This window comes from Marmota flaviventris, chromosome 3 (genome assembly GCF_047511675.1).
Source record: "Marmota flaviventris isolate mMarFla1 chromosome 3, mMarFla1.hap1, whole genome shotgun sequence".
In the NCBI taxonomy this organism is placed as follows: Eukaryota; Metazoa; Chordata; class Mammalia; order Rodentia; family Sciuridae; genus Marmota; species Marmota flaviventris.
This window is the reverse complement of record NC_092500.1, coordinates 61278449-61286797: the sequence shown is the minus strand read 5'-3', so window position 1 is coordinate 61286797 and position 8349 is coordinate 61278449.

Sequence of the window (8349 nt, the reverse complement as noted above, 5' to 3'; positions counted from 1 at the left end):
TAAATAACAAGGATGCTCAAATTACCAATTTTACACAAATGTAACTGTAATTATACATTTTAATGGGGTTTCAACCATTGTTTGAATCACATTAATATTCTCTATCTTTGAGTTGCTAGTGTTGCTAATATAGCCATGACAAAAATATGCAAATTCCCAAGGGAAAAGAATGTCTATTTTCAGGAAAAAAAAACCACACAGTATCATCATTAATACTTATCATCTCTGAGTCATCCTGTTCATCCTATAGATAGAAAGTAAGACAACAATATAGTTGAGAACTTAACACAGACATGATTCTGATTGCTAGGGAAGCAGAGAACAGGTCTGACAGAAGTCATATATTATAGAACCTTTGATTTCTACAAAGTAAATCCTAGAGAAAATGTTATTTATTCTGATTGTTTAGTCTTGAGAAGGAAAAACAATGCCATATTTTGGCATCAGAAAACCCTTTATGATTTCTATCTTGTCCTCAGGGAAGTTGAAGAGTAAAAGGAAAAAGTGAATATAATAAAAATTTAAAACTCAGTTGTTAATTTAAATAATTGGCAGAAAATGATATAAATGCATGAGAATGTTGTAGATCTATCTATCTATCTAAAATTGAGCTCTACTTCATTCAACTGATTTTTCTGGCCTATGTTTTTCTTCCAATAAATTTAGAACTTTTGTTTACAACCAAGATGACTCTAGTCCTATAGTGCTGTGATTGAAACTCATTTATTCTCATGGTTTTTTATATATATATATATTCCACCATGCGGCCTGCACAATGGTTTCATTAATGAGGTTCTTGGCATAAAAGTTAGCTAGAAGAGATCGAAATAAAACACACAGACTCAGTTACCTTATTTCTATTGCCAGGTCCGAGACGGCTCCCCTCTCTGGCTCCAACCTCTAACCGCCCAACAGGGCAGCAAGGATTACTCAGGGTTAGCAGGAGAGAGAGAGAGTGAACACGCCAGGGAGTAGCCTTTTATTGGGGAACAAGAAATTCAGGGGATAATTCCATCCAATGAAGGTTGAGGGGGGACTGCACTCCAAGGTCAGGGTCAGTGATTGGGCCCACGGGGTCAGTGGTCAGTCACACCCCCACACGGACGGGTTCTTTCATCAGGAGAGGGCCGGGAAAATTCCGACACAGCCAGAAGCCTCAGACCCAAACCGGGAGTCACCCAGTCACGCTTGAGAATGGCTTCCCACATATTCCCCCTTTCTATTCTTAAAAATGAGGCAGCAGTTCACTCTTTGGAGTTTCTGTATTCTTGTTCTGAAGATTCGCCATCCTATAATTACAACACAAAAGAGAATCAACAGCAAAGAGAATAATCCAATAATGTACCAGGCCGAGTGTTTAAGAATATCTCCAGGGTTGAATCCTGTCGCGACCCCTTGCCCGCAAGGAAGACGCAACTCCGAAATCTTCTCTCAGTAGTTTTATTCGGGCCCTTGATATTTATTATACTTTCTTCTTCTCTCTTCTTCCGGATGCCCTCCCAGCCTTAATAAAGCATCCCAAGCCCCAATGCAAAGCTGCCGCGTGGAACTTTCTCACAGGGTGGTGAAAAATCATGTGCCAACTCTCTCAGATAAGGAGTTGTTTGTCACATACCACAGCGGAGCCAGCGCCATCTCGTAATGGCGACCATAGTCTGCAGAAACGGCAGAAGCGGCTCACCACAGTTCCCCCTTTCTGTTTTATTAAAACAATACAGGCGAGAGTAGAGGTCCTATCCCACTGTGCAGAAGTGGCTGCATAGTATGGCTCAGTCCTAAGGAGGGCCCTTCCCCAGATCTGAGGCCATATCAGCCGACGCCTTTTTTCGTGGGGCGGGGCGTGGACGCGTCTAACCCGCATGCAATAGGACATGCTCTCCTTGAGGTCCACGTCAAGGATCACTCAAGTGCAGTGCCTTGCCTCGCATCCTGTATCGTGACGATGGTGGACGAAGGGGGATAGCTGAGGCTGAACTGTGGCTGTATTAATGACAAACAAGTTGACAGCACCCTGAAAGAAAGGCACGGACTTTAAAGCGATAGAAAAGCACTAGTGTGGAAACCCATCTGCGTGCAATGGCAGCAAGACCGGCAGAGTGCAAGGGCTTTCCAACACTAAGAGAATAACAAGGAAAGTCATGTCGATCCCAGTGCAATGTTATAATAACTTGGGGTGCAACGACCATGACAAAGGTTTACTGTTTAAGATGCGCAAGCCAGACTTGAGGTGAGTTGCCATTTTCTAAAGCTGCAAGAGCTTGTATGATCATAGCCTTTTCTTGTGCATGGCGAGTTTTAAGGCGACAGAGAAACCACAAACAAAGTATAACACTGAAGCAACACATTGCACCAAAAATGCCTACTCCCACCCACTCTTTGAAGAAGGAAAAAGCAGAAGATATCCAATCGGTGAATTGACCCAAAGTCACTGGTTCGATACGGGTACTGTTCAAGACAGCAATCTGAGTTAGTTGAGACTGGATCAAGTTTTCTGCTGCCAAGGACCAGGTTCCGGATAGATATTCCCCGATGATGCGGGAGGCATTTCTGGAATCATTAAATCTGACAGAGGTTATACATAAATGTGCACGTTGATCAACACAACCCAAAAGCACTAAGTCAGCCAATTCTTCTACCTGAGCTTGGAGTAAATCTATCCTTTGGTTGGCAGCTAAAATCCCTGACAAAATATGTTGATTAATTGAATTTTGGGATTCAAGTATAGTGGAAGTTTGTTGAACAACTTGATTAATAGTGGCAGCAGTTTGTACTTGACTGGCCATGGCTACTCCAGCTGTAACTGCTGCAGCAGCAGACACTGCCACAGCTGTCACTATAGCTGCCGTAATTCCAAAATCTCTGCGGACTCTGAGTAGTTCAACAATGGGGAATTTATCTGGGTCCGCAGTGACTGGGATAGGGACAAAGGTTGGAATTTTCATAACCACTGCTACAGTCCAAGAACCATTCCAACACTCAGATAAGAGACAGGTAACACTAGAACAATCCAGCATCCCCGACGAGGTATTGTTAGCCAAAAGGAGCAAGAACGGGGATTGGACGCAGACCATTGCAGGAGGCAATGTAGCATTATGTAGCAAAGAGTTGAGCGAAACAGATGTGAGCCTATTACCTCGTTCACTTTTCCTAACAGTGCCAGAAACATTAGCCAGCCAGGTTTTGGCTCCTAGCAATTGAGCCAATGCAGAAATATCAGCTGAAGCCCCCTTCTCATTGGAAATCAGCCATTGAAACCAGGACCAACCTACTCCTGTAGAGGAGTTGGCACTATGGTTAAAATTATAAACATACCTCTTAAGAGAGGGGGAAAAGGAGAAACCCTTAGTAACTTGAAGTTTCTCCCAAGAATGATCCTGACAAGGCGTAAATGTTGGAGGGAAACCAAGATTAGGGGTACAGTAAGGAGAGGCCTTGAAATGAGTGGCATTGTAAGTACTATTAGAAGAAGGAGGCACTGGGATTAGTACCTTGGAGATCATGGCCAAGGTAGTTATGTTTAAAGCAGAGCTATTTACAGGGGTCCCTGAACCTGATTGCTTCCCCGAAACTACTTGGCTCAGTACAGCATTAATAATACTCCCTGAGACCTGCTTGGACCGCAATGGGTCCTCCCAGTTAGTCAGATTTTTGGTCTTAAGGCTAATGCAATTAGCGTTTCCAAGGCTGAAACAAAAAACTCCTGTGAGATTAACCTGAGATCGATTAAAAATGCTTTCCACGTCCCCTCTAGGAGAGGCACAGGGAGCAGACATCTCACATGAGGTAGAGAAAAGAGTGGGGAGGACACTAGAACTACCATGAACCGGCATCGGCATTGGCCAAGCCCGTGCCACTGCCCACCACTGCATTGGTGTCGTCTGTGCCATCGGCACCAGCACCAGAACCAGAGCACGTAGCAGAGTGAAGATCCTCATCACAGGGTTGCTGTGGTATCTCTTGTTGCTGGTCGGTTGATGTCAAGACTCTTCTTGTCAGGCGTTCAGGGACCCACAACGGCTCCGTGCGATCCTGGGGAAAAACACATACAGATCCTCGTGCCCATGTCAGCACGGGGTCGGGGCCGTTCCATTGGCCTGTAAGAACATCCTTCCACTTAACATAACCAATCACAGAGGGCTGAGGGGACACATGTCTATCAGCCACAGAGCGACCATGAATATCCAAATTTAAAAAATTAATGGTAAAGAGAGCTAAGGACAGGCGTTCTTTAGGAGTGTGTTCAGCTCCTATTCCCCCTTTTTGTTTTTGTAAAGTTTCCTTTAAAGTGCGATGAGCACGCTCAACAATGCCTTGTCCTTGAGGATTGTAAGGCAGACCATGAGTAAGTTGCACTCCCATGGTAGAACAAAAAGATGTAAATTGTCTGCCAGTATAAGCAGGTCCATTATCAGTCTTAAGGGATGCAGGAGCACCCCATGCTGCCCATGCTTCTAGGCAATGAGTGATAACATTACGTGCCTTCTCTCCCGACAAAGCAGAGGCATGAATAACTCCAGAGCACGTATCAACAGAAACATGTACATACTTGAGGTTACCAAAGTCAGGTATGTGCGTCACATCCATTTGCCAGACAACCAATGGTTTTAATCCCCGTGGGTTCACTCCATAAGTAGGGGGATGAAGAAATGTGACACAATGAGGACATTGTAATACTATCTGACGAGCATCCGCTCTTGAAATGGAAAAACGCCTGCGCAGCGTTAAAGCATTAACATGGAAATTTTGGTGAAATAATTTAGCCCCCTCTAAGGAGGAAGCCAAGCATATCAACTGGCCTCTAGTGGCTGAGTCCGCACAGGCATTACCCTGTGATAACGGACCAGGAAGAGAAGTATGAGCCCGTATGTGCATTGGATAAAAGGGAGCAGTGCGGCTACAGATAAGTTGTTGAAGCTGATTAAAGTAAGCAGATACATTATGGGCATTACTAATAGCTCCCACGGCCTCCAGGACTTTGAGTGCTTGTACCACATAAATGGAGTCCGAGATAAGATTAAAAGGAAAAGAACACTGTTTAAAAACCTCAATAACAATTTGCAATTCAACCCATTGTGGATTACCAGGAGCAAATTGATGCTGAACAGGGGGAGAATCATTAATTACATAAGCTCCCATTCCAGACTTGGAACCATCAGTGAAAATATTAACAGCCCCCGGAATTGGATTGGGTGAAGTTACCTTAGGGAAAATGATGGGATGTTCTTTAACAAAATGGAGTAATGGATGGGAAGGGTAATGATTATCAATAGCCCCTTGAAACGAGCAACATAGAATAGCCCAGTTGTCTAGAGTAGCACACAAAACATTAAGTTGAGCCTTAGTATAGGGTATAATAAGAGAAGAAGGTGATTGTCCAAAAAATTGAATGCTTTGGTGAATCCCTTTAAGTGCTAACGCTGCAACAGCATCAGGATAGTATTCTAAAGATTTTCCTGGGGATATATGTGGATGGATCCATAGTAAAGGCCCATCTTGCCACAGTACTCCAGTAGGCTGCCGCATAGTGGCAAGCACACATAACTGGAAAGATTTATCATTTTGGAGCCTGTATAGAGTAGCATGTTGTATAGCTTCTTCTACTGTTGTAAGGGCCGCTCTAGCCTCTTTAGTGAGGCTACGAGGAGAAGCAAGATCTGGATCACCCTTAAGGGTAGCATACAAAGGCTGGAGCACACCATTAGGAATATGTAAATATCCCCTTATCCAATTAATATCTCCCAACAGTTTTTGAAAATCATTCAGAGTTTGGAGATCTTGAGTTCTTATGGTGATTTTTTGTGGTTTTAGTTTATCATACCCAATTATTGCTCCCAAATACTCAATAGAATTCCCCGTTTGAACCTTTTCAGGTGCAATATGTAGCCCATATTGAGCTAACAGCTTTACTAAGTCTTTATAGGCCTCATTAACTATCTGTTCTAATTTAGCGGCCAATAACACATCATCCATATAATGAATAATCCTGATGAAGGGATACTTACGTCTGAGAGGTGCAAGTGCCTTCCCCACATATATCTGGCACATCGTGGGACTATTAGCCATTCCCTGTGGCAACACTACCCACTCAAACCTAAGATCTGGCTCCTCGTGGTTACACGAGGGAAGGGTGAAAGCAAAACGTTGTGAGTCTTTAGGATGCAAAGGAATAGAAAAGAAACAGTCTTTAATGTCAATAGCAATAATATGCCAGCCCTGAGGAATAGAGGAGAGCAGAGGTAGCCCTCTTTGAATGGGCCCCATAAGTTGCATTTGAGCATTAACTGCTCGTAAATCATGTAGTAGGCGCCACTTTCCTGATTTTTTCCTAATAACAAATATGGGAGTATTCCATGGAGAAGTAGAAGGTTGGATGTGACCCAAGTTTAGTTGTTCTTTAATTAAATTATGGGCCGCTGCCAATTTAACCGAGGGAAGAGGCCACTGAGGCACCCAAACAGGCTCCTCGGTGAGCCATGTTATGGGTATTTGAGCCCCAGTGGCCCCTAGGAAAAACCCAGACCAAATCTGTTAAGCTTTTGATGACCTTGCACAGGATGCCTACACCCCTGTAGGTGTTTTCCTAGTCCTAGACCTGGCCTATACCCCATATTTTGCATAATCTGTTGAGACACCGGAGAATAGTCATTACTAAGAGTAAACCCCATGTCTTTCATCAGATCACGACCCCATAAAGAGATAGGTAAATCAAGTACATAAGGCTGAAAGGTGCCATTGTGTCCTTCTGGGTCCTTCCAAGATAGATGTCTACAGCTGATTTGAGGGGCTTGGGCATATCCCAAACCTCTTAGTGATTGATCTGAGAGCTGCACCGGCCACCCCTTTGACCAGTCCTTTTGTGCTATTATACTACGATCTGCTCCAGTATCTAGCAATCCCAAAATTGATTTGCCTTCTATGGTTAAGGTTAAAGTAGGACGGTCATTCATATCTAAGGACAAATAAACAGAATTCCCTCCAGTGACTCCAATCTCATCACTTGTCCTTGAAAAAGAATCAGCAGGAAAGCGGGTATGCAGACTGGGTAGAATTAGCAATTGAGCAATCCGGTCTCCTGGGGAAATGGACACAATACCCTTTGGAGCTTCCACCATAACCTTTACTGATCCTACAGTATCAGGACTAATGACTCCAGGAAAGACATGAAGACCTTGTAATATAGAGGATGCACGTCCAATTAGCAAACCTACAGTGCCAGGTGGTAAAGGTCCTTTGAATTTAGTTTCCACCAATTGGACTCCCATCTTAGGTGTTAGTACGAGTCTAGAGGTGGAACAGAGGTCCAATCCCGCGGCACCTGTAGTGGCTCTCCGCGTCTCATGGGATGGCGTAGAGATGGCCATGTCTCGGGTTTGGGTGTGACATTCTCCATTGCCCCATATATTTGTGGGCCCTGAGGTCGGGGGCCCCTTCGGCCGTTTTTTGGCCCAGCTGAAACAGGCTGTCCATAGATGTCCCACACTGATCTACACTCTTTTGCCCAATGCTTTCCCTTTTTACATTTTGGACACAGCCCCGGTTGACGAAGGCCATTGGAAGGGCCACCGCGAGGGGGTCCAGTAAAATTATCTTTTTTAGGACATTCACGTCTGAAATGACCAGGTTGACCACAATGGAAGCATGTTCCGGCACCAGGACTGCCCCCTTTTGCCATCCGAAGGACAGCAGCTGCAAGACCTGCATTAGTTAAAGGTCCTCCAATCTCTCTACACACTTTCATCCATGCTTCTATGCCCTTATTTTTATAAGGAGTGATTGCTGCTTTACATTCCTTAGTGCACTGCTCAAAGACCAATTGCTTGATAAGGGGCATGGCTCTATCAGGATCCCCAAAAATCTTTCCAGCGGCATCCACCATCCTTGCTACAAAATCTGAAAAGGGTTCTGTAGGGCCTTGTAGAATCTTGGTCAAATTACCAGACACCTCTCCTCTATTTGGAAGCGACTTCCATGCCCGAATGCAAATGTTGTTAATTTGATCATATGCCTCAAGAGGAAATCCTGTCTGTTGATTTGCAAATCTACCCTGCCCTAAAAGCATATCCTTGTCCCAATGGGGATGTCCCGCCGCATGGTTTTGGGCGGCCTGCTCTATTGCGCCCTCTAGCACGAATGCTCTCCAGTCCAGATATTTACCCGGGGAAACGCAAGCCCGAACAAGGCTAGCCCAATCAGAGGGAGTCATACAGTATCTAGATAGATTCTCCACCTGAGTCAGTGTGAAAGCGGCATCCACCCCATAAGTGCGCACAGACTCCGCCAGGGTCTTTACAATTTTAAAATCTAAGGGTTCATGGACTCTTCCCCTGTTGTCATCCTGAAAAACTGGAT